General features: G+C 38.3%; 1 long non-coding RNA gene across 1 annotated transcript; it reads right to left on the reverse strand.

The window, feature by feature from the left end:
* Positions 1-6,491: 6,491 nt before the first annotated feature.
* On the reverse strand, positions 6,492-10,631 carry LOC134476465 (uncharacterized). Its single transcript, XR_010048150.1, has 2 exons — positions 10,447-10,631; positions 6,492-10,037 (listed from the first exon to the last, which is right to left on the reverse strand). It is a non-coding gene; the product is annotated as an uncharacterized LOC134476465 (long non-coding RNA).
* Between the last annotated feature and the right edge of the window lie 16,172 nt (positions 10,632-26,803).

The raw sequence follows: 26,803 nt of genomic DNA on the forward strand, positions 1-26,803 counted from the left end.
TTCTATGTTTCATTTTAAAATATACTTCCTGAGAAAAAAGAACGTGCAGTTACTGGTGGAGGGGAAAGGGGTTGATAAACAAGGCAAAGCCTCATTGGGATTTTTGGCTAATCAGCACAGAAACATTTAAAATTTTATTGAGGAAGAATTAACAAGCCTAAACAAAACAAAACACCCAAATAAATGTGATAAGCCAGGCCAGTTCCCTAACCAAGTTAGTTTAAGCAAGCTACTCTTCCTTATTTTACAAGAAATAACGAGTGGCCGCTTAAAATACAGATATATATATATATATATATATTTTTTTTCTTTTACTATATTTCCTTTCACTTGATTGCTAACTTGACCTTTTATGTAAAGACCTCGTAACAAATCCATAAATTCTCCTGATAATATTATACACAGCTAAGCAAGGTAAAAATATTATAGAGAGTGGTACGGGGGTAGGGCCTTGGGGGAGTCAATACAGAAGATAAAAACATAGTATAACCGTGGTCAGAGACAGATCTGTTGGAAGCCAGGTTTCAAGACAAAGACAAAATGACTAGACCTACATGCCTCCCCGAGTGATAATAAATTAATATCAGTCACCTCAGTGGGTAACCAAGACCCCCTGATTGATCCTTTCCTGAAAAGGTCTATATTCTTTCCATGTGCACCTGCTGTGTGACCTGCTTCCCCATTGGATCAATATTACTTAAGTGACTAAATTTGTAATTTTATTGGTTCATCATAGTTTGGCCCACATTATACCCATCTCATGATTTTGGTCTATAAAACCTCCTCTATAAAATGGAGTTCTCTCTTCTCTCTCAGTAGCTCTCTCTCTCTCAACAAAGCTTTCCTACTTTTAATCTCCATTGTCACTTAGAATTCATTATTCAGTTGTGGGGAACATGAACTTGGCATATCTGACATCTAACAAGTTGGGAGTTACATTTATTTTCCCTATATCAATAGAAAATCATATAAAGTTCACATAGAAATTTGCAAGTAGATGATGTTACTTGGGTGAGATTCTAGTGCCTAAAATAGCCAATCAAAGATTAACACACTCCAAGGAGGACAGCCTTTCTATCACACTAATACAAAGGCCTAAAGACAAAGTGCCCCTTGTGTTCTCCATCTTTTTGGAGCCTTTTACTCTATTTTGTTCTGAGTAACTATCTCTCCTTTCCCCCCTTTCCAATAAAGTGTCCAATAAAATGTCATCCTCTCCTTTACACTTTATACGCGCAATTTTTTGCTGGTACAAAGTTTACAAATGCCAGAGAGCACCCTCCCTCCACAGCAGGGCAATCAGTGGTGCTTGTCCCCTGGACATGACACAGAAATTGTAAATTCTCAGCACCAGTAAGGAATGAAAGAGGCAGAGTTTAAGATAAATGAAGATGGTTTATTTGGAAAAGAGTAGAAAAAGGGAAGATAGACAGCTACTTTGGAAGAGCAGGGGCCATTATCAAGGTGAATACTCCTGAGCCATTGCCCCTGGCTCCTTTCATTTCAGATCAGTAATTCTTCTCCCCATCCCCCATATGGGCACCTAGAGTTTTCACCATCTTATCAACACTCTGTCTTTGACCCTCACCTGGGCACCTCTGCCTACATTCTTTCTGGGCATTTAATTCCTCCCTGCCCGTTGGTGATAAATAAGTGTGTATGTGTGTGAAGAGGAGTCACAGAAAGGTAGCTTAGAGTCAATGAACAAGTGCATCAAAGCATCAAAACCATGAAGGTAGCAACTGCAGGAAGTAGCTACCATCCCTGTATTATAGGCAGCTAAGTTAGATAGAAATTAATAAACAGTCATAAAAGGACTGGGCTGTCAAGAAAGTCAGAAGAAAAAGAGGTAGCAGAATTGTCACAGGAGGTGCTTCTGAAGACCAGGCCTCAAGATGAGGATGCAACAACTAGGTCTACATACCTCTCCTCAGGGATAAGCAATAACTTGAAATTATACTATAATTGGTATAAACTGGTCCAGTAAATCAGATCAACACTAGTCACCCAGGTGGGTAACAGAGCATCTGGACCCATCCCTTCTCCAAAATGCCATTGTTCTTTCCACGTGCTCTTGCTACATGACCTGCTTCTCTATTGGCTCAATATTAGCTAAGCATCTATACTTGTAATCTTATTGATTGATTAGAGTTTGACCCACATGTACTTACCTCATGATTTTGCTCGATAAAACATTCTTAGGAAAGTGGCCTCAGTAGCAACCTACTCTTGGGTCATCTTCTGTCTCATGGGAGTTATCTCTCAATAAACTTTTCCTACTCTTAATCTCTGATGTTTCTTAGAATTCATTCTTCAGTTTGGGGGACAATAACTCAGCATATCTGAAATCTATGAGATTGGGAGTCATATTTTCCCTTATATTACCTGGGACTGGCAAAGTGAATGAAAGTGGTTGAATTATTAAAATTTAGAGAAGAGACCTTGCAGAGGTAAAACTCAAACCTCTAAAGCAGGGGTGTATTTCATGTGTTGGTGTCTCTGGACTCGAGTAAGTGGCCCTGTAGACCTGAGATCAAAACCAGGATGGAAGGACTGGCTCTCAGGTGTCTCTGAGGTTGAGTTCATGATGAGGTTGGTTTGAAAACACTAGAAAAGCTGCAAGTTGGATTCTACTTCTGCTATGGAAAGATATTACTGCTTCTGAGTGAAGAAACCTTGCTGTAGTGATCTTACAAAAACTACAAGGTGACTAGAATTCTATGGGTGAACAAAATGGGGAAAATGTGTCATGTCTCTCTTTTGGCCTTCGCTGTCTCCTCTCATACCACCTACTGACATTCTAATGGGGCAGCTGGCTATGCTGAAGTGGTGTTTCTGGAGTTTCAGGGCAAGCACTACAAAACCGAGATAACAACTATCATAAAACCTGTTTGAAACTAGACCACTATGAGGTCCCTGAGGATGGAATAAGGTAACTAACTATCTTACACTTTTAATGTAAATTTGTAGATTTTTTGACTCTCATTATAGAAAAAGAATTTTTAGTATGTTCCAGTAAAAGGGCCAGGAGAAGGGTTTATTGGGGTGCACTCCATTCTTTAATGCAGGTGTTCAGAGAAAATGAGACATGCTACAGATTGGAGTAGGGCATGTCTACAGATGTGTATTCAAGACAAGTCTGTTCCCTGTCTGTCAGGTTACAATGCCCTACATATGATCGAAGTTGAGATATATTACCTGCCAGTATTGCTGCTTCATGTGGATAGAGGAAGCCCAATTAACAGGTGAAAAGGACGGGTCTTATGCCCTAACTTACAGGTTATTGTAAAAAGAAGTTTAAGGATTTAACAGCATTTTGTGTAAAATCAAAGGGAGGAAGTTACAAGCTGGAGTGGTCTCCAGAACCAGGAAATGTTTGTCATGAAGCTGCAGTTTTTCTTAAAAGTACAATTTTAAATCTTGATACCCTCATTTCCTTTTGGTAAGGCTCGAATTGGATGTGACTCTCCCAGCACTCAACTCATTCATCAGCTCAGTGGAAACTCAGTTCAGTGCCACAGAAAACACAAGATGTTGTAAAAGAGATAAGATAAAGAGAGAAAGACTTTGTCCACAGAAGGGCAAGACAGTCAAAAACTTTGACTGAGATTCATTAACATTTTCCTGCCTAATGTCCCTTGCCTTCCTTCAAATCCTTGTAAAATGAGCTTGCTTCTCTTTGTTCCCTACAAATAATCTTTTTGCTTTCTGTCTGCCTGCATCCAGGTACCATAAGCTTCATATTCTGTTGCCTTTACACAAGCGTGGTGGTCTCTGCTGGTTTCTGACTCCTGCCGTTTCTTACATTTTCTACCTAAGTGTTTTCTTCTGTTCTACCTCATCGAGAAATTCATATTTTGCCTTCTTTCCTTTCTCCATAACATCTCCCTCAGTGCTCAGCGAAATTTCCTCAGTGTAATAGAATTTGGAAGATGATACTGAGATAGCTCGGACTCCGGAATAAAATCCAAGGAAGCAAGGAATTAAGAAATTTGGAGCAAAGGCTTTTATTTCAGGCCTGGCGACGCAGCCCCCTTAGGATTGACCCAGAGACTTTGTGCCAACAGACTAAGGAAGGGATTTTTAAAGCTACAAAAAAACCCACAGAGCTGTTAAGCTGTGACTTAGGCCTGACAACATCTGGAAACTGTAAAGCTGTTGACTTAGTTCTGAAAACATCTGGAGTTTTTGGTGCATTTTTACTCCCACCCTGCAGTTAAACATTATCTCAGAACAGCACACCTGCAATAACATGCAGCAAAGAAAGTAGGGAGTTAATTATCTTGGAACAGTTGGTTAGCAATAACATGTGGAAAGGGGTAAGAAGTTACAAGAAGCTGAAACTTAAGCTTTTACAAGGATTAGGAAGAACCCTATCGGACGGCACATATAGAACAAGAGGAGGTGCATTGGTTAGAGTTAAGCCATAGCAATGCAAGACCAATTTGACCTACATTTCCTTGCCACTTTGTTTTATTTGTTGGTTTTTTACTTTTGAAATTTTTTTATTTTTAAAAAACAGAAAAAATGGTAGAAATTATACAGAATTTCAAAAAATAACATTAAGAAATCATCACTAGTTGACACATTACATATTGTTATCTTAGAAGTAGTTGTTCAAGTTATAAAATCAAAGGATAAAAATGAATAGAAAATCAAACAATGACAGAACAAACTATTCTTTCTGATGAACTAACAAAACTTAGTAGTATGGTTATCTATCTTGCACACTTAAATATACATACAGTTATATGTGTATACCTACAAGTTGTTCTTTCCTTTTGAGCACTTTCTTTCCCTTTCATTGTTACAATGTCTATTGTACATTTTGGATCTTATTTCTCTTTCAGCTTTTTATTATTTATTTTTATACTAGAGAGACAATACAATATTTCTAAATGTGAGTGTGATTTATTTCACTTATGAGTATAGTCTCAAGTTGCCTCCATTTACCTATAAAAGCCTCAAGATCATCCTTTTTATTGCTGAGTAATATTCCATTGTATAAAAATACCACATCTCTTTCATCCATTCTGCAGTTGATGGGCATTTTGGTTTTTTACAAAATTTAACTATTACAAATTGTGCTTCTATAAACATGGGTGAGCAAATATCACTGTGACATGACTTTTTCAATTTTTCTGGGAAAATATTCAGGAGGGGACTAGCTGGATTAAAGGGGACTTTCCATCCCAGTTTTTTTAGGAATTTCCATCCTGATTTCCACAGTGGCTGCACCGGTCTACACTGCCACCAACAATGGAGAAGTATTCCTTTTTCCCCACTTCCTTGGCACTTTATCATGATACCAGTGACTCTGAGATATTTGTATTTCACTGACTAGTAAATATTCCATATTTGTGGTGACTCAGAGTTGACTCCATCTTAATTTTGTCAAGTAATGTCAGTAAGTAATCTCCATGACTTTATTAATGAATTGTATTTTTAACTATCGAAAACTCAGGAAGCACATAACATCAGATTAAGGGGTAGCTATTAATTGAATTATCTTTTTATTTTTTAACAACTCACTGTGAAAATCAAATACTGAGGAATGAAAAGAAAAATTATTGATGTTCTTATATTTGCATGGAAATTGAGGCTCTTAACCTATCCTTGTCACCAGTAAATCATGTTTTCTCCACTCTCAGGCAACAGCAATATTGGTGGGCAGCATATTTCTACTTCAAATACATGTAAATGGTTTGTACACTAACTTGACAGAATATACATTCTAGGGGCTGGGGATTTAGCTCAGCGGCGTAAGCACCTGCCTTGCAAGCAGGCGGTCATGAGTTTGATCCCTGGTACCGATAAAAATGAAAAAGACAAAAAAAAAAAAAAAAAGAATATACATTCTAGATCACCACCTTGAAGACACCCTCTTAAACCCACCTAACTCTGGATTGTAACATGTCTCATTTCTTTGAGCACTTGCACTCTACTCGAGTGCATCCTAAAATAAACCCTTCTCTGTCTCTTTTACTGATGCATCCTGAGAATTCCTTTTCCATGATGGGAGCCACTGAACTTGCAGACTTATTTTAAAGGGCTGGGATAGGTTCCTTATTTTCAGCCTTGTGGACTTAACAGATTCAGCCCAGTGATAGGTTTAGGACACAAGATAAGAGCCAGTGGCCCAGGCATCACTGATTTTGTCAATTAATTCTGCACTAATGACCAAAGCTCATTCTAACTTTCAAGATAAAACTTAAATAACTTTCAAAAACACTGGTTACAAGCTGTTCCTTGCCCTTGCGTATTTGAATTGTTTTCTTAAAACGAACAAGCCTCTCTTGGCTCGAAATATTGTGTTTACATTTCTTGCATGTCTTCCAGTCTTCCTACTCTTTGCAAATAGTCTTTACCTGAAATGCTTAAAGTTCCTTCTCCCCTGATGTGGGTACCCTTTACATTTGTTACCAGTCACTTAGGCTTATATTTTCAAGTTCCTCTGTTCACCGCTGATTCAATCAAAGGAGGCTATATAATTGGGTAAAAAAAGAAACAGTATTTATTGAAAGTTAGCTCTGAGGAGACAAAAGGGTCTACTTGCCTCAAGTGACCATCTTTCTGGTTACAGGCAGGCAAGAAAGTTTTATAGTAAGGGATAGAGTATGAGGAAGCACAGAGAGATACTGCAGATCTTCACACTTGTTTTATCATCTCCAGTCACCTTCAGTTCAATGTCCCCTTTTCTGTGGTGTTGGAGACCACTATGAAGCGGCTCTGAGCAGGATTTAAATTTTACTAATTGGCTTTCTATATTCATCTGTGAGTCTGTCCTAGGCCTTGGTCCCTTGCCTGGTGATGGGAGCTGATTCATAGTAAGGGAACCTCTAGGAGTCACTGGTCCTGGCTGAGGCCTGTAGTGGCCTGTGGGGCCAGAGATACCTCAAACGGCAAGATAAGGCCACAGCTGCGGACACTCTGGCTCCAACCCCAATTAACAGTGTAGAGACTGCAGCTGCAAAGGTTACTCTTGCAGTTTCATTTCTACCATGTCTTCATGATAAGACAGTTCTAGTAATTGACTTGATTCATGACGTGGAGATGTCTTTGAAGTGACTCCCAAGGTCCTGCTCATTGCCTGCACTTTCCTCAGTTTCTCTGCCCTTTGTCCTTGGTCTTAATATAAGTGGACTGATCCAGAGAATCCTTTGTCTTAACCCTCAAAGTCTCGAGCTTAATTAAAGGGTTTTGACCCTCCTGGAGCCCTAAAAATGTATACAATTTGTCTCTTCTTATTTAACCTCCACTGTACACTCGTTTGGGAGATCGGGGATCTAGGATAGAACCTGATACTGTGGAAAGGAAACTGAGCTCCATCCCTCCTGATGTTGGCATCTGAATATTCTTTTCATTCATCTAAGCTAACAGGAGGTGGGGGAAGATGGTTATGTTGTAGGCCTCAAGAAGCCACTAGCTCCAAAGGGGAAAAAAAAAACAACAAAAAAATAAAAAACATCTAACTTAAAGTTCAATTTTGTAGTGCTAATTTGGCTAAAACTCAAAAAGCCAAAGCAGGCCTGTAATCTCAGCACTTGGGAACTGAGGTAGGAAGATCACTGCAAGTCCCAGACCAGCCGGGGCTACAAAGTGAGCTCAAGGCCAGCCTGAACTGCATAGCGAGACCCTGTTTCAAAAAGACAACCATTAAAAGAAAAAAAAAAAAAAAAGCCAAAGCTACATACTCAAATCTCCAAAGCTGAGGTTGGAGAAGTACAGACTTCTGGGCTTGCAGCCTATAAGGTTTGGGTGGTCCAGTAGCTGTTGGCAAGAGGCAGCTGCTCAGCTGTGGTTTAGATTAACTGGCCTGACTTTGGTTTAGCTGCTCTTTCTCTGTGTTCTGAGCAGTGGTCAATGAGGCATAATGGAAGAAATAAAAACTAGGTAAAAAGGAGATAAGGGAAACCAGATTTTAAAATTGTGATTCAACTGTAGTTTTAAGACACAAATTTACTCAAGTCTTTTTTCCTTTCAGGAAATCACTCAATAAAATTCTAATGGTCTTAAAGACAATATGCCTGTAAATTCAGGCTTGAACCTATATATTTTTTTCACCTTTAAACTGTGCTCCCTCTACCTCCAAGTCAACAGCAATACTAATGGGCAATGATAGTGATATAGTGATGATTTGGACTTCCAAATAATTCAAATCATATGAGGGAAATATTATAACTCCCAACCTGCTGGACATCCAATACCTTGAGTTTGTGTTCCCCAAAAATGAAGAATAAATTCTAAGGAACAACAGAGGTTAACAGTAGGAAACATTTATTGAAAGAAAGACAGAAAAGGACTAGAAAGAGGGTTGCTAGGGACTCCACTTCTCAAGGAAGTTACTTAGAGAAAAATTATGAGGCAGTTATATGATGAGACAAAACTATGGTCAACTAACAAGACTACTGATTGCTTAGGTAATATTAATTCAGTGGAAAATCACAAAGTGAGTATAATGTGGGACAAAACTATGATGGACCAATAAGGTTACAAGTAAAGTTACTTAGGTAATACTGGTCAAATGGGGAAGCAAATCAGATAGCAAGTATACATGCAATAAACAAGGACTTTTCCTGGAAGGTATGGGACAAGGAGGTTTTGGTCCCATACCCAAGGTAATCGATGCTATTTAGAATATCAGGCATTGTTGCTCATCTCTCAGAAGTATGTAGGTATAGTAGTTTCCTTTATCCTGAGGTCTGACCTTCATTGAATGTGCCTCCAGCCACAGTTGAAATGTGTTCTTATCTTCACTGACTTCTTTCAGGGGCTAGCTCTACTTGACTGCCTATAATATTTCTAACTAATGTAGCCATCTATAATAATAGATCTGGTGGCCCCCATCTACCACGGCCACCCAGCAGAGTTTCTAAAATGGCTGTTCCCATCCTTCTGAGTCCAGGGACATGATATACCCTCCCCACCACCTAGGACACACTGCAGCCACAGTAGAATGTTAGCCATTGCTATGGCCGCATATTCAGCTATTCTTGCTACCCCAATGTCACTTACCCTCACCTCACTTCACCTAAGCCTATTCCATTAACCCTCCCTAATCCTATCTATAGTAATCCAGCTCAATTAACTTGAACTAACATCCAGTACCAAAACCTTCACTTAGACCAACGCCTCTTGAGCTGTGTACCTAGACAGTCTTCCCCCAAAGGCTTAACTGCCCCACTTATTCAGTCAGGGTCTCAGCCACTATCTTGACAAGATTCCACCTCTCAAATGCTCCAATATGTTGATAATATTTTAATCTCCATAAGATTATCACTCAGACACCGCTCTCCTTTCTTTTTACAATTAACCTAGACTACTATTCAATACCTAGGGCTCCACTTTATCCCATGTAGTGGCCCATCACTACTGATCACAAAGCTCTCATCCAATCATTTCCTCTCCAGACAATATTTCCCTACAAACTCATCTCTAGGTTCCTAACTTTGACCTCATAGCCAGACCACTTTATAAGACCTCCAAAACAACTCATATACCCTTATGCCTTGTCTAGCTCAGGATATTCACAACTGCCTTCAGACAACACAATCATGTTCTCAGACACTTTGCCAATGTGCACAGAAACACCAACACATAGTCAGCCAAAACCTGGTTCATAGATAAAAGCACTTTCCAAATTCCTAGTAGGCACTAGGTGACATATGCTATTGTCTCTAGCTGCAGACACATAATATCCTCTCCTGCATTAGACATGCAATTGAGACTCTTATCACTCCCCTCAAAATCACCTCACAACAGACAAATTTCACAGCCCTAACCCGAACACTTATCCTAGCTCCCTCCTAGCTTCTCATTACACAGAATCACTCATCATTAACGGAGGCCACATAAAAACTCCCATAAATACACCCAACCTGCCATTAATAGCTGTCCTCCACTTCCTGTCTCATCAAGCCATATAGCCCAAAACAATCTCCCTGACAAAACAGCCAAACACACTGCTCCCACCCAAGTTCCAAACCCCAGTCACCTTGCTCTACTTCTCTTCTTTCATCTTCAGCCCGCGTTATTCCCTAGAAAACAAAACAAAACAAAACAAACAAAAACCGCTAACCTTTCCATTAAGTTCTACCATCACTGGCCACATTTATTATCCTGGTCCTCCTCCAGAAATGATCCTTGTCAAAACAAGCCACAGCCTGGGCCTTTTAAACTAATACATGGTGCCCCTTTCTTCTGGGCCCCATTTCTCCCTACTCATTTTCTAAAAAATTACCCAGTCACCTCAGGCCATTCAAACACTCCTACACCATGTATTAACTCTCTGCTTCCCTGTCTTCGCACTCACTGTTCCCCTCCACTGTCACCACTGGCCAACAGGTCCAGCTCAAAACCCTGAAAAGGGGCACCCTTCAAGCGATGTGGGAGAGATCCCTCACCACCCCATTCCTTCTTCCCTTCCCTGCCCACTTCCCACCATACCCTTCTTACTACTGCTCTTCCAACCTAAGACGATGTCAGGCTGTTCTGTACCTCCCCTGCAGGTTTCGTTCAGAAAGCTTCTTGTCATTTGCATGACTTTCTCTCTGTGAAGTCCATCACTTTGCCCTTTCCCTCATGTGAGAATTAACATTCCTTCTCCTCCGACCTCAACTTTGCCCCACAGAATAGTCACTGACTTCTGGCTCTAGGACTCTCTGAGTTCACTCCAAATCAGATTGGCTTCTTCACTTCCTGTTTCCACTTTCTATTACCCTGGCCAGCATTGTGCCCATAACAAACAATGATTTTATCTGACTGTTCAGTTAATTCCTCTGCTAACAGAAATTAGAATAACTTGGCACTGGGTCAGCCAGACTAAGTCTCCTTTCACCATTTCTCAACTGTCTCTCAAACAAATCTCTTGTCAGATTTTCCAACCTTCAGGACTGAATTACAATGCCTCCAAAGCCAAAGGGGCTTTGCCAGGTTCTGTCCCCCACATCTGACTGAATCATTGCCTCATTTTTCTTTACTATGCTCAAAACCCAAGAAGTGACAGGGCTGACACCCTGCCCTCACCCAGTTCCTGGGATGGCTGTTTCTAGCCTGTTGAGCCCAGGAAACAATGCCTAGTGTGTTCCGCGATATGCCCACTCGCTAGGTCAGAGTACATGCACAACAGAACTTCAGCAACTGCTGAGGCCCGTACTCAGCTATTCTTGCTCCCCTCATCTCACATCTCTCCTCACCTCATTCTACCTAAACCTGTCCCTTTACCCCCAACCACATCCATACAAACCCAGCCCTATAAACGTGGCTCAGCCTCTCCTCAGAGTTAGTAATGGAGGTCTGGTGCGAGCTTTGGAGGAGACCGAGTCAGCAGCTTCCGAGAGGCCATGGAAATCAAACATCCCAACCCACCCCTACCCCACTATACAAACTGGGGACAGAGGTTTGAGCATGTCTCGAGAGCATGACCATATGCAGTACAGCAAATATGGGGGATTTCCTACCATACTCTGTTTGAAAGCAAATATTTTTTTCACTGTTTTGTTTCATTACGATTAACTGTATTACCCTATTCAATATTCTCTTTCGAATGATTTTGTAATGTTCTGTTTTTGATTTGATTTTGCTACATCTGATTGGCTGGATAACTATTGTGAAGATAATGAGATGTACTATGATACCTATTACTGTTATCCCGGTATCCTGCTATGAAATTTGTACCACTTTTACTACATTGTCTCAATTAGCTCTGTTCTGTCTTGTTCTGTTGTATTTTTACTACCTTCAAAATAAAAAAAAAAAGAAATTAATCAGAAAGTTTCCAATATTAGCATATGGCTTTTTTTTCTTTACAATCACTGTGAGATGGCTTTTGTCTTTTCCATTTCCAGATGAGAAAACAGGTTCGAGTAACATTTGCCACAAGTTGGCAGGCTCCACTTGGGCAGGACTTTCCCAGCATCCAAACTGTTTGTCAACAACAGCATTGTTCTCGGAGAAAGCCTAGCTCTGAATCAGTGCTAATGCCCTTGACAAACACAGGGTGCTATAAAAGTAGAGATAGGCACAGAATCTTTCAAATGCCAGGACATCTGATTACAGCAATACATTTACATAGGACACTTTGAGAACTTTGACCATTGACATTTGCTAAGATCTTCTCATCTAATGTCCCTTGTTTTTTTTCAAGCCTTATAAGGAAGTCCTTCTCTTTTTGTTCCAGACAGATGATCTTCTCACCTTCCATCTGCCTGCACCCCAGTATTAAATCTATGCCTTATTGTCTTCACAAAAGCCAATGAGTGGTCTCTGCCTCAAGTCATTCATTTCACAATGTCATACAGTTAGTTAGCTACTAGTAGAGCCTTGACTTGCTTGGAAATCTTTTGACTCCAGTTTTAATATTACATTGTCTCTTAGCAAAGTGAAACTACACACTTATTCTTTATTTATTCAATACATACTCACCCAGAATCTTTTCTGAGCAGGTTTTGGAGAAATTCACAGTGAGCACAAGAGTCTGGTACATGAAGGCTTGGGGATTACTGTCCTGTGTCAGATCAAACATTAGCCAGACAGTCACACAAATAATTCAAATCATACAAGTTTTGGATAGAAGTAAAGAAGGGATGGACAATTCCAAAAGAACATATAAGAGAAATGAGGTTAAGAACTCATGTTAGATGGTTTGGTAATTTTGAAAATGTAAGTATTTAAATAAACACCAAACACAAAAAAACATTTCCCTTCTGAAATCATTATTCGCCAATGATGAAGAAATCAAATGTGTTCTAAAAAATTTTTTTGTTATTTGTGGTAGCTATCACGGGGTTGGATTGCTAATAGCTGCTAGCTGCTTTGGAACACAGAGTTCGCAGTTAAATTTGATACTTAGAATGCACATTAAAAAATCATCAGCTTATTCTGATTTATTTTAGCAGAGGTGTTTTCCCTCTCTCCTTGCCAGGAAAGCATACTTGATGAATAAAGGAATACCTTTATGATTAGAGTAGGAAAAACTTCCTGTTTCCCTAGCCCTTTAGCTAGATCTAAACTAGCTAGATCTAGAAGCTAAAAAATATGAGGACACAGGTCTCTGAGCCCTCAAACATGGTCTCCATTTCAAACAGTAATCGCCCCTCATGTGCTTGCAATTTTGGGAAGTCACTTTGCTGGCTCCCCTCCCCCAACCCTGCAGATCTGCGTATTTACTTTGCAACCTCAACTCATTTACAGCCCTCATGCAGATGTAGAGCTAAGTAACATTTCTTTTCCTCTTACAACAGAAACCCGAAGTATAAATAAAAAAGAGTAAAATAAAAGATAAATAATAGGAAACAGAGACATAGACTTTGTGAAGATGGAAAGGGAATCTGGGGATGGAGGACAAGGAGTGAAGTGAGTGGATAAAAAAGATTTGACTGTGGCAACTCCACATGATGAGTGTGTTATTATGTATAACAAAGATATACTAATGCAAATAGTAATACAAGTTTCATCCATGGTACAAAAAAAAAAGAAAAGAAAATAGTAATACAGGTTTATTATAGAAAATCTGAAAGCGTATATTTCTATTGTATATTTTTGTTTACTTGCCACTCAAAAAAGCCAATGGCTTGAGGACAAGTTGTTGGGACAAGGAAAAACATTTATTTGGAAAGCTAGTGAACCAAGAAGGTGACAAATGATTGCCAATAAATATCATCTTAGGAAACACAGGCATAAATTGCTTTGATGGAGAAGAAAAAGAGGAAAAGGAGGGGGTAATGGGCAGGTGGCAATGTGCCAAGTGGGGTCTTCATCACCTGGGGACTGTGATTCTTTTCTGCTGTAATCTTGACATAAAAATTTTCATCTCATAGGTAAGTCCTACATTTTAAAAAAAGATAAATAGAACAGTGCTTTATTTCCATGCAAGTTAAGCATCATTTCACTTGTAAAGAGTTGCAAATTCTTTAATGTTAATCGAATACCATCAGATGTCCTAGGTTCTGTAAATATAGAGAAAATTATTGATAAGTTTTGTCATTTGTGCTTTTTCAGTTCCTTTTTCCAGAAATAGCTAATATTACAGTTTACCCAGAAACAGCTAATATTAGAGTTAATCATTAAGATAGAAATGGAATGTTTCCCAGGAGAACAAAAGAAATAGTTTTAATCCATTGCTACTTCAGTCAGAGGTTACATTAAACAGTTAAGCTAGTGGGAGACAGCTGTGTGATTCCCAAAACATTTACATTTTTAAAGTCAACTAAAAGCAAGTGAAACTGAAGGGGTTATTTAAGGTTTCCTTCTATTGCATCTCCACTACTTAGTCAAAGTCTTTTTGTTTCTCTGTGTTTTTCAAAATTGTGAAATAATTGAGTTATAGAGAGACAAGGAAGGGCTCTAAACATAGGGTCATCCTCTTTGTTTGGGGTTACTTCTTGTCATAAAGACATGCAAAACCTGAACATAAGGGATTTCATTCCACATTTCATGTTTTAAGCAGAAATACTGTAACTGATACATAGTCTCAGCTTAAAGTCCAATCCCATGCTCATCATTCACCATTTCCCAGATCATATTGACCTCAAACCATATTGCAATAGAAGATAAGCTCTTCCTATTTTAAACTTTCAGGATCAAACTTTTTCCATTTATAGGGCCTAGCAGCAAAGGCAGTGAAATCTGTGTGTTGAAGCTCAAAAGGTTTCCCACTGGCTCATCTTGGGGTCCAGAGAGAGGTAGATAGCTTGGCCTTGGCTCCCTAGGAGGTATCCCATGCAGAAGGAGGAGACCTGAATTCTGACAAAGTATCCCTTGTTAGACTTTAACACTGGCAAGACAGATGTCTCTGTCCAAACCTTAAAGTTATGCCTCCATTGTTCACAGAAGACCAGAAGAAAGTTCCACCAAGGGCTTTGTCTCTATACTAGGATATATTAACTCCTTAGGGAAAAGAAGGCTGAGCCATGCGCTGTCCCTACCTAATCTTTTAGCTTCCATTGAGATAAAGACAGAATCCTCTCCCTACCAACAGAGTTCCCTTAGCCATCCAGTGGAGGTAATTGGTGGCTCTTTATGTAAGCACAGTAGAGTCATTGGGAAAAATGCCACTTGCATTTACTCTGATAGTAAAAAGATTTTAGTACTTAAGGCACTAGTGATGGAAATCCCTTTTTCTTTAAGAATGAGGATGGCTCTGATTTATATATTCACAGTTACTTTGGTTAAGTTTTAAATTCTTTTCAGGCAATCAGGTATATGTCCTTAAATTGCCTGCATTTAAACAAGGAAGAGACCTAGTCAGGAAGCAATAGCTTTGGGCAGGCTCTTGGACCCAGATGGAACCAAGTCAACTAAAGCTGACTAGGTGGCCACTGGTTGCCGACTGCTGCTGCCTGCTGCATGGAGTGTGGGCTCTGTCCAGACACAAGGCATGTGTGTGGGTGGCTTTGGCCCATTTATCTTCTCTTCAGGCCTTCATTGGACACACACATCAGTAATGGCAATTGCGCTTCTGGCCTGGCTGCTCTGCGTGCTTAGCACCTGTGCACAGCCTGGGCCAAGGTGATAGGCAGGGGACAAGAGGACAATGCATACCTGTCCATGGCTGCACCATAAGATGGTTGTGCTGCCTCCCAGAACCCCTGAGTGCATTGACCTCTGTTACCACCACTGGCACAAGCCATGGAAGTATTTCTTTATTTACTTATTTACTTTTTGTTTTTTTTTCAGACAGTCTCAGTTAGAAGCCCAGGCGGGCCTTGAATCATGGCTATACTCCTGCCTCAGCCTCCTGAGTGCTGGGATTAGAGGTGTGTGCCACCATGTCAGTGGGGTTTTTTTTTTTTTAAATGGACAAATTTTTCTCTTGTGTGGAAAGACACTGTGCCAATTAAAATAATTCAAAAGAGAAGAGGTTTTCTCTTGTCCAAAACCCTATCTGTTTTCTAAAATCAGACTTAGTTTATAAGTCCAGTCTCTTTTTATTAAAAAGAGAAAAAGAAAAAAATGGCAGCAGTTGACTCAAGACAATGTATAATGTGTGACAAGACCACGTGGCAAGGCAATAAGGTGGTGCTCTGGACCAAAACAGCAAACCAATAAAGAAAAACCATTTACAAATGAGTAGGGAGAGACCAGGGTAATCTCCAAAAAGGGTAACAAAATACAACAAACAAATGTGTTGACAATGAGGCATACTAAACTTGTGGTCACACACATGACAGAGCAAATTCTCTGGCTATTTAACTCACCTGCAGAGTGAGCACAAGCAAGGAAAAAATTCTATTGCAACAGGAAGAAAAACAAAGGCCATACATTCCTTTCCTCCACCTCACCCTCCACTTGGTGGGAAAAGCAGCAAGTAGTTCTCTGAGCACCAGGAGAAGAGTTCCCTAAATTCTCAGGTGAGAGGAGCCAGGGAAAGAGAAAAATGTGTTCTATGTCATATCTCAGTCTCCCATTAGGTAAGCCAAATAAACGTTACCCAGTAGTCTCCTCCTAGAGGCAACTCACCAAAAAATGTTATCAGACTTTTGAGTGCTGGACTCTTCGTTTCCAGGTTCTTTCCATCTCAGAGAATTGACCTACAGAAGCAAAAATGGTGACAAAGTTTATTTCAAAAGTTAAAAGTGAAAGGTAAAGGATAGTGAGGTCATTGGTCAGAAGTCTGAATGAGATGGATTTGCAGAAGTCAGGGACTTTTGGAGACACATATTCACAACCTTTTGACATACATTGTTAGAGATGAAAAGATAGCTTATAGAGCCACAAGTACAGAGAGGATTAGACCTGTGACCTTAAAGAATTAATGCTTTGGCCTTTGTTCTCCCCATACTATAATTTATCACTTAAATTTGTCCCCAAGTCAATTATTTAACAGACGACCCTGACCTTCCCCTGTCCTTCACTTGTCCCCTACATGAGTTCCTGTCCAGATGCCCTTTTTTCTTTGATTCTTGCCATGGTTCTATCAACAAAAGGCCACAGAAGCTTCAGTTTGAGGCTATTGTTTGAGACGTTCTCATCCTGAGGTGTCTTGGTTAATGGCAACCCTTCTGAGTCCTCTTGGAGTATGTACTGGACACTGACTCTGAATAACCTTTGGGTACTCTTTCATCCTTTTGTACTACACCATAATCGTGAACTAAAACAAAGGAGAAATTGCCTCTGCAGAGCAAACTTTGGCCAACAAAAAAGGAAAAATAAAAACCAGAATAAAAGTGTACCCTGGGGGTTATATAGTGGGCTACCATAAGGAAAGCCATGAGAGTGTGTTTTCAATGGCTCCTGTTTCTATTTCTTCCACACATCGTGGAAACTCATGAAAACTTGCACAGAATTCTGAGAATTATTTGGGGCAGTTGTCCTGGGATCTTGCAATTAACAGGTCCCACTTATTCCTCCAGCCAGTTTTGCCGTTCCTACCCTCCTGTTTCATTAGGATTTAATACAAATAACAACAACAAACAAACAAAAACAACAGTAGCGTAAACAAAGTAGAAGTTCATTTCATATGTAAAAGGAATCCAGAGATAAGCAGTCCAGGGCTACACTAATAAATAGTTCCACATAGTTGTCAGGACTCCATCTAGTCAACATTTCTGCCACCTACAAAAATATGCTGTTTATCTTCATGGCCTAAAATGACTGCTAAGACTACAGTTACCACATCTGTGTTCAAATTGCAAGTTTGGAGACGGCACAATACTATTGTACTGTACTTCTGATTCCCTTTCAGGAGACTTTATGGAAGTCTCATAATCATTAATCCATTATTTAACAAATATTTGTTCACACCACTGTACATCAGGCATTGATTTGGGCATTGGCTATCTGTTATGGTTTGTGTCTAGATGTTCCCACAAAGCCTCCTGCAGTCATAGAGCTTTTTCAGAGGTGGCTGAATTCTAGACTTTTATACTGGTATAAAAGGAATATGATCAGTTCACTGACCAGTTTGGCACTATTTGAACCCCAGCAGTCTAGCTAGAATATAAAAGGGGCAGAGAAATGCTGTTAAGGTGGGTTATTGATTTTGCTGTCTTCTACCTACCATGAACTGTTCTCTGCAGCCCTGCCTCCCTAGGGCCATCCAATTATAGACTGAAACCTTTACAACCTGCAAGCTAAATAAATTTCCTTCCCTTAATTTTGAGTGTCAAGTATTTTGCCTCCACAAAGAGAAAAGATACTATTTGTTATAGTTGATACATTGTGTCAACTTGAGAAGTTTAGAAGTTTAACTAAGAGACTCAGTAGGGAGCCAGGACCTTACTTTATAAACATCCTCATTCTGGCAAGAAGAGGGCACAGAATTTTTTTAGCACTACAGCCACCCTGGGGGTTGGGGAGTGGCCTACATACAATATAAGGGAGGAGAAGAGGTTTGCTCTTCCCCACTTTTGGTTTTGTTGCTTTGCTGTCTTCTGCTGCTTGAAGTATTGTCCCTGTGCCATACTACCCTCCCTGATTATGCACTGAAACCTCCATAAACTGTGAGCTAAACAAATTTTTCCTTCCTTAATTTTGGGTGTTGAGTATTTCATGAGAGAGAAAAATAAACAAGACACTATTTTAGTCATTTTCTTATCACTGAGACAAAACACCCAATACCCACAATTTAAAGAAGAGAGGTTTGTTTTGGCTCACTGTTTTAGAAGTTTCAGCATATGGTCATCAGGCTCAGGTGCAGAATCAGCATAGAGGAAGGGGTCAGTATGAAGCAAAGATATTCCCTGGTTGGGAACCAAGAAACGGAGAGGGAAAGTTGGAATTGGAAAGAATACCCCTTTCAGGCCCACCTCCAACTAGACCCCCCCATCGTAAGAGCAACTCAGCTACAGCACTCCAATGATCCATCACCTTCCACACACATGAGAATTAGGGGAGACATTATAGATCTAAACCACACCAGCCATACAAAAATATAACTTAACTTGAATGAGAATTTAGCCACATGATTGCAGTTAGCTGCTTTGGAAGCTGAATGAAATATCCAAATAAAATTAGTGGTCTTCTCACTAAGGCTAAAAAGATAATGATATAAATCACTTTAGTGCTGAAAAGGAGAAACAAATATTTAAATTCTGCATTTTATCCTAATCCTTTCACCAGGCTTTCAAAGTCCTATATGGTATGACCTCTACAACTCTATTTTTAGTCTTATGTTTGTGGTCTCATGATATTATATGGGGAGCAGCTAAAGCTGGAAATTGATCATACATGCAGGGATGAGGCAAAGCCAGTCCAAAAAACAAGTTGCTCCAGTCCAGGGTTGCTAAGCAAAGGGGTGTCACATGACACCAACCTGCAAAAATGTATATTGTCTCTTATCTTTATTTCTCTGTCCTTTCACTGCCTACCCTCTCCCCACTTCAGAACTTTGAGAGCTGTGTTGGACATGGCAATATTAGCCTTTCTCTGATTTTTCTCATTTTTCCAATGAGTTACATTTTTTCTGCTTTAAGGCCTTTGCTTAGATAAATCTCTTTGCCTGGACAGTTTATTAATTCTTCATTTAACTAATGACTCTTAACTTTTTAAATATTGAAAGTATTACAAAGCTTATACTACATAGTGAATTTAAGTATGTATATGGAGCAATAAATGATGTACTGATTCTGTAATTTTTGGTTCCTTTCCACTTGAGAGACTTGTGAAGACTCTCATAGTTTTAGCAGGGTCTGCAGATGGCTGATTTTCTTTCCTCTATTCATGGTGTACAGTTTTATAATATAATTAATATCCTGTATGCTTCATCCACCTAAAACAATATAATCCAGAAGACCTTGTCATATTTGCAGAACTGTATAATTATCACCACAATCAATTCAGAATATTTTCATTATTACCCTCCAAAGAAACCCAGTTCCTACTGCCCACCACTCTAGTTTCCAGGCTATAATTAATTTTTCCTTCTTTAGGTTGTTTTTCTTTTTTTATTTTATTTTAAAGAGAATAAAACAAAAGAGAACAGAACAAAGCAAATCAGAACTGAACAGAACAATGTAAGCAACACAGCACTTCACAACAAGATATCAACCGGCTATAAAACAGTAGCTACCATAATGTTTCTTTTCTTTGAAATAGTTGAGCATACCTTCACACACAATAATATGAAACATAACAAAAATAGTATAAATCCATTCAAGAGAATGAAAGTATTACAGGACATTCAAAACCAAATAACAGAAAATGAACCATGGCTACTACAGTATCTCATTTTTCTTAAAAATATGTTTATACTATCACGCATATTAAAATCCAATAAGACACAACAGGATAGACCCAATGGAAACAGAAGAACAAAGGCATGGTAAGACTTCAAAGCAAGATGATATTAAATCAGCAATGGCTGCCATAATGTCTTGTTTTCTTCAAAGTAGCTGTTCATACCATCACACATAATAAAATCAAACAAAACAAAATAAAACCACTCCAACCAATGAATGAAAACATTATAAGACTTCAAAGCAATGCAATGGGAAACCATGATTACCATAAAATTTTATGTACTCTTAGCATTTCTTTCACTAGGGAGATTATATGGTATTTATACATGTGAGTTTGATTTATTTCACTTATAAGTATGGTCTCAAATGGCATCCATTTACTTTAAAAGCCTAGATGCAATTTTCTTTATAGCTGAGTGGTACTACATTATTTAAAAATATCACATCATTTTTATGCATTCCTCAATTGATGGGCACTTGGGTTGTTTCCAAGATTTGGCTATCACAAATTGTGATGCTGTAAACATGGATGCATATATGTCACTATGGTATGATGTTTTCAACTCTTCTGGGAAAATGTACAGAGGCAGGATAGCTGGGTCAAATGAAACCTCTAATTCTAGGTTTTTTCAGGAATTGCCACACTGATTTCCACAGTGGTTGCACCAGTTGTCATGTTCTTTGTTTCTTCCATACAGGTGTATGGTGGAGGTCCCAGCCCGTTTCCTATTGGTTATGGTTCTTCTGAAGCATGCTGGCTAAAGATTTCTGCCCTCTCCAGTTTGCTGTTGGTCACTGAGGTGCAAGCTGGGGCGATATAGGCTGGCCCCTCTTCTCCGAGCCAGTCAACCAGAGGAGGTCTTCACCATATTAGTGTGTGCCACATGGATGGAACCAGTTTGGGACAACTTTGGGGACAATTCTGTCCTTGGCTATTGGGTCCCGGCCATGGGCATGGCCCAGCCCAAGCAGATCCCACCAATCTGCTCTGCACAGGGAGCAGCCAACTCAAGTCCTTGTTCAGGCCCATCCTACCCAATACCTATATATCATCTGGTTCATCATCCCCGCTCTCCCAGGAGGGCTAAATTCCAAGCACTCACCATGGGTTAGTGCAGGTCTCCAAACTGACTCTGTTCTCTGTTGGGCTCACCACTTCAGTGCAACTGTAAGAACACTGTGACACGAGTTCAACCAGCTCCAGGGAGATCACCATGCCTGTGAGTTGAGTGGGCTCCAGTGAGAGTGCATCTGGCTCTAGACTTCTGTCCATGTTTTTCTTTTCTTTCTTTTTTTTCTTTTTCTTTTTCCTTAGTTTCTTCCTGAGTCATGAGAATCCCTTTCCTTTTGTCTGGTCTTCTCCATGGTTTGAGCAGTTTCTCTCAAAGAGGTTCTGTACCTTGTCACTTATTGATCTGCCATCTTCAGCACAAACCTGATTTTTTTTTTCTTGTAGGTGGCTATGCAGTTTATTCTAGGGTGCTTACCAGTCCTGGTCTCTACCCACTTAGATGCCAGTGACACCCATTCCTTTAGTTGTGTCTAGTTCAGACATTAACATTGTCTGCCTTGCTTAGTGGTTTTTTCCTGTGTCTAGAATGTCTTTCAGTATTCTTTGCAAGGTTGGTTGGTGATCATGAAGTTCTTCAGCTGTTCTTTGTTGTGGAAATATGTTATTTCTCCATCTGTTTTGAAGGACAGTTTTGCAGGGTAAATCAGTCTAGGTTGGAAGTCGTTTTCCTTTAGGATCTGAAATACTTCACTTCATGCTCTTTTTTACTTCATTGTTTGTGTTGAGAAGTCTGCTGTGATTCTGATAGGTTTTCCTTTATAGGTGATGTATCTTTTCTCTGTAATAGCTTTTAATATTCTGTTATGTTGGATTTCTGGGATGTTGATTATTATATGTCTGGGTGTAGTTTTCTTTTGGTTATGACTGTTTGGAGTTCTATATGCTTCACTGATCTGTCAGTTTCCATTCTCATGTTTGGGAAATTTTCAGCTATTACTTCTATAAATAGCCTTTTGATATCATTCGTGTTGTCATCTTCTTTTTCATTTACCCCTATCAACCTTATGTTGTTTTCCTTTGCAAAATCTTTCAGCTGTTGAATTGTTACTTCCTGATTCCTTGTTAATGTTAAAAGATCTTTCTTTTCCTGTTCAATAGCTGCAATCTTATCTTCGAAGTCTAAAATTCTATCTTCACTTTCATTGAGTCGGTTTTGCCAATTTTCAATGGAACTTTTGATTTCCTGTATATCTCTTTGAATCTGCTTCATGCATTCTGTTTGTTTCTTATATTGTTTATTTAGGGTTTCCATCTTTTGGCATTGTTCCTTTAATTTTTTAACAATGTCTTCTTTAGATGTGTTCAGCATTTCTTTCATTACATTTATCATTTCTTCTTTTACCTGAGAGATTATTTCTGATTTGAGTTCTTTTATATTTTCCCAGAGTTATTTTGTTATTTTAGTTGTTATCATTCCAGGTGTATGGCTTATATTTTCCTCTATGTATATGTCTCCTAGACTTGCTTGGATGGACTGGAGGTTTGAAATTGCATTTTGGTCTTTCATTTTGTCATTTTCTTATATTTCTGAGTTTCGAGTGATGTTCCAAAGCTTCCCCCAGGTGTGCTGGAAATCACTGTGCATACCCTCGGCCCCTCGGACTGAAGGTCATTAGGCATGGCCCAGTTAGGTTCATGGGACCTCCCATGCCTCCTTTGGTGGTTCAGGAAGCTGGGCGGGATCCTAACCACTGGGAGCAATGGTCCAAAGCTCTCCCTGAGCATAAGTGCACTGGAAATCACCTCATGCACCCTCAGCTCCCTGGAACTCTATGTTGTTTTATTTAGGTATTATCACATAAAGATAGAAAGTTGATTAACCCTACATCTATTGGTGTTTAATCTTCATTTATAACAAAGTATATCTTTTTAAAAATTATTTTAAATTTTAGAGTTCTGTGTAGAAATTTTGAAGGGGAGAAATGTGTATACTGCTAATATATATATATATATATATATATATATATATATATAATATATCTCCCTCTCTCTCTCTCTCTCTATGAGAGAGAGAGAAAGCAACAATCAGTAAGTTTACTGTCAGTTCTAATACTTGTTATTTTAAAGTTGCTGCAATAAAAAATTGGAATTAATGAATTTAAATATGAATTTAAGAACCTACCTTGCTCTAGATACTGGACTAAATTGTAAACATATGTTCATCAAGAATATACTACAGTTGATGGGGCTGGGGATTTAGCTCAGTGGCATAAGCGCTTGCCTTGCAAGCAGGCAGTCATGAGTTTGATCCCTGGTACTGATAAAAAAAAAAAATGAAAAAGACAAAAAAACAAAACAACAACAAAAAAAGAATATACTATAGTTGAAAAAATAAGAAATTCATACATTATGTGTTTTTTCACATGTGTGCTTTCTGACTCCTCAAAAAACAGACCCTCCAATAAAAATTTCTTTAAAATACTAACATCTCATCCAGGATACTACATTACATTTAATATCACATTACATTTAATCATCACATCTCTAGGCTCTTCCTGTCTGGACAATTTCATAGATGTATTTTGTAGAACATTTCTCAGGTGAGATTTGTCTGATCTTTTTTTCATAATTAGGCTGGAATTATAGACTTTTGAGAGGGAGATCACATAGAGGAAGTGCTATTCATCTCACACTGTACCAAAAGTACTTATCAACATAACTTATACTATTGATGTTAACTTTAATCACCTGCTTAAGGCCATATTTGTCAGGGTTTCTACTATAAAGTTTCTCCTTTACATGTTCCACCTACTTGAAGAAAGACTATGTAGAAAAAGTATTTAGCATTCTGCACTGGTGAGTATTATTCTGCACAAGAGACTTACCTATTTCACCTATTTATATTTATTTATTCATTCAATCTATCATATGTACCAGTAGATACTCATAGATACTGATTTTACTTGCTTAGAATTCAATATTATTTTATTGCTCAAATTTTTCCAGGTTTGATCATCGTGGAGTGTTTCAGTTGGGTCCTGTGTCCCTGAAATTTTGAAACATATGCTATAAAGTTCTAAAATGGCCCTTGGCTTTTGTTATGCCATGTATCCACCATTATAGTTTTAACTCTATAACTTTGTTTTTCTTGAATGTCATTTAAATGGAACTTTCTTAAATGGGTTCCTTTTACTTAGCAATATGCTAGAGTGGTGATAGTGTTCTCTAGAGAAGTCTGTTATCTATTTATTGCTGACAGGAGAATCTTTAGTTTTTATTCCAATAAGGCGGATTTGTTCTATCAGTGTTTGTCTCATATATTTTCATATTCTCTTGTTAGATGCCTAGCCATTTTGGATTGTTATATATTCTTGGAGAATGTAACTCCTTTATCATTATCAAAGTTCCCACTTTAACCTTGATAATCTTCCTTGTCCTGGTGTCTTTTGTCAAAAAGTAGCACAGATGCTCCCCATTACGTTGCCTTGAAGCCTTATAATGTTTCCATTCATTAGTTGGAATGGTTCTATCCTGGGTTGTTTGATTTTATTATCTGTGATGGTATGAACAGCTATTTTGAAGAAAACAAGACATTATAATAGCCAGTGCTGATTTAATATCATCTTGTTTTGAAGTCCTACCATACTTTGATTCTTCTGTTTCCATTAGTTCTATCATGTAGTATCTTATTGGACTTTATCACGTGTAGTAGCATTAAACAAATTTTTTATGGACAATGGGATAATATAGTAACCATGGTTCATTTTCTGTTATTTGGTTCTGAATGCCCTGTAATACTTTCATTCTCTTTAATGATTTTATACTTTTTTTATGTTTGATACTATTGTGTATGAAAGTATGACCAACTATTTCAAGGAAAGAGACACTATAGTAGCTACTGTTATATCAGGTTGTCTTCTGATGAAATACTGTATTGCTTAAATTGTTCTGTTCTGATCTGCTTTGTTATGTCCTCTTTTATCTTAATCTCTTTAAAATGAAAAAAAAATTAAAGAAGAGCACAGATGTCCACCTTTCATTTGATTATTGTCAGCATGGCATATCTCACTTCATTCCTTTACTTTTAATCTAATAAATTATGTAATTTTTTTAGGTTTTTTAAAGCTAGGAATTGAACTCAGAACCTTGCGCTTGCCAAGCAGATGGTTATGCTGCTGAGTTATATTTCCAGCTCCAAATTCTGTGTTTTTAAAGTGATTTACCACAGATGACATATAATTGAGACTTGTTTTCTTTCTTCGCTCTAATAATGTCTTTTAGTTAGCATAGTTGTACCATTCATGTTTAAGGTATCTGTTAACAAGTTGTGTTAATACTTGTCATGTTTGTAACTGCTTTTTATTCAGTACATGTGGTGTTTTTTTCCACCTCTGTTTTCCTGCTTTCTCTTAATGAAACATTTTATGTAATTCCATTTTATCACTAATCTCACCTTATCAATTATTCTTCAACAAGGTTTAGTGGTTGCTGTGAAGTTTGCAATGTACATTTTACCCTAATTCTAGCCTCTTTCAGATAACCCTATACACTTTGAACATAATTCAGATACTTTACAACAGAATATTCCCAATTTCTTCCTCCTATCCCTGTGACATTATCACGTCATATATTCAGACATGATCACTATAATTACCCAATATGTTACAATGAATTTAAACTGCTGTTCAATCAACCAAGACTAAGAAAAATAAAGTTTTCTTTTATCTTTCATTATTTTTATTCATTCATTTCTCCCCTGATATATTTCCTTTCTTTATATAAATCCAAATTTTTGAGATATATTATTTTTTTCTGCCTAAAGACCTCTTTGAATATTTATGCTGGTAATGAATTCCTCAGTTTTTGTATGAGATGTTGTTTCTCCTTCACTTATGGGGAATAATTTTACTGCATATTGAATTTTAAGTGCTGGTTTCTTTTCTTTCAACATTGTAAGTATTTCACTTCATTTTTGTCTTGCTTTCATGGTTTCTGACAAGTAGCTCACTGTAATTCTTATCCTTGTTGCACTATAAGTAATGTATCATACTCTATAAGACATGTATTATTGCTTATTTTGGATATCTAATCTAAATGAATCATGGAATGTATCTGATTTCTTTTATAGAGAATAATGTTTGCTAGGGATAATCTCTGTTTGGCATTCATATTCAGAGCACATATTTCTGCCTTGCCCAGCACCCTTTGTACTCTTGATTCATGTGTTAGTTTCTATGACTCATGCTTGGCTCAGCCATGGGAACCTGTATTCTTCAAGTCCCAACCTGCTGGCCATATTTCTCATGGATCCAATCTGTGCCATCACCAACCTAGCTGTAGAGAAAGAGCTCAGTCAAAATGTAGGCCCCACAATTGTGTTCAGAAAGTCCACAGTAAAGCATTTACCAGCTACTTTCTATGGGTTTTCAAGAAATATAGTAGTTACATAAATATTATTTATATTATAATTGCTTGAGCAAGCTCTTTGCAAACTACATTATTTTAGAGCCTAATTTTTCAAATAGTAATTGTAATTTAGTTGGTGATTGTAATAACACAATATGCATATGCTTGCTTTGCCAAATAAGACTTTATATTAATCTTTAAATATCAG

This window comes from Cavia porcellus, unplaced genomic scaffold (assembly GCF_034190915.1).
Source record: "Cavia porcellus strain 051 isolate PalLab524CR breed Dunkin Hartley unplaced genomic scaffold, mCavPor4.1 scaffold_1, whole genome shotgun sequence".
Classification (NCBI taxonomy): Eukaryota; Metazoa; Chordata; class Mammalia; order Rodentia; family Caviidae; genus Cavia; species Cavia porcellus.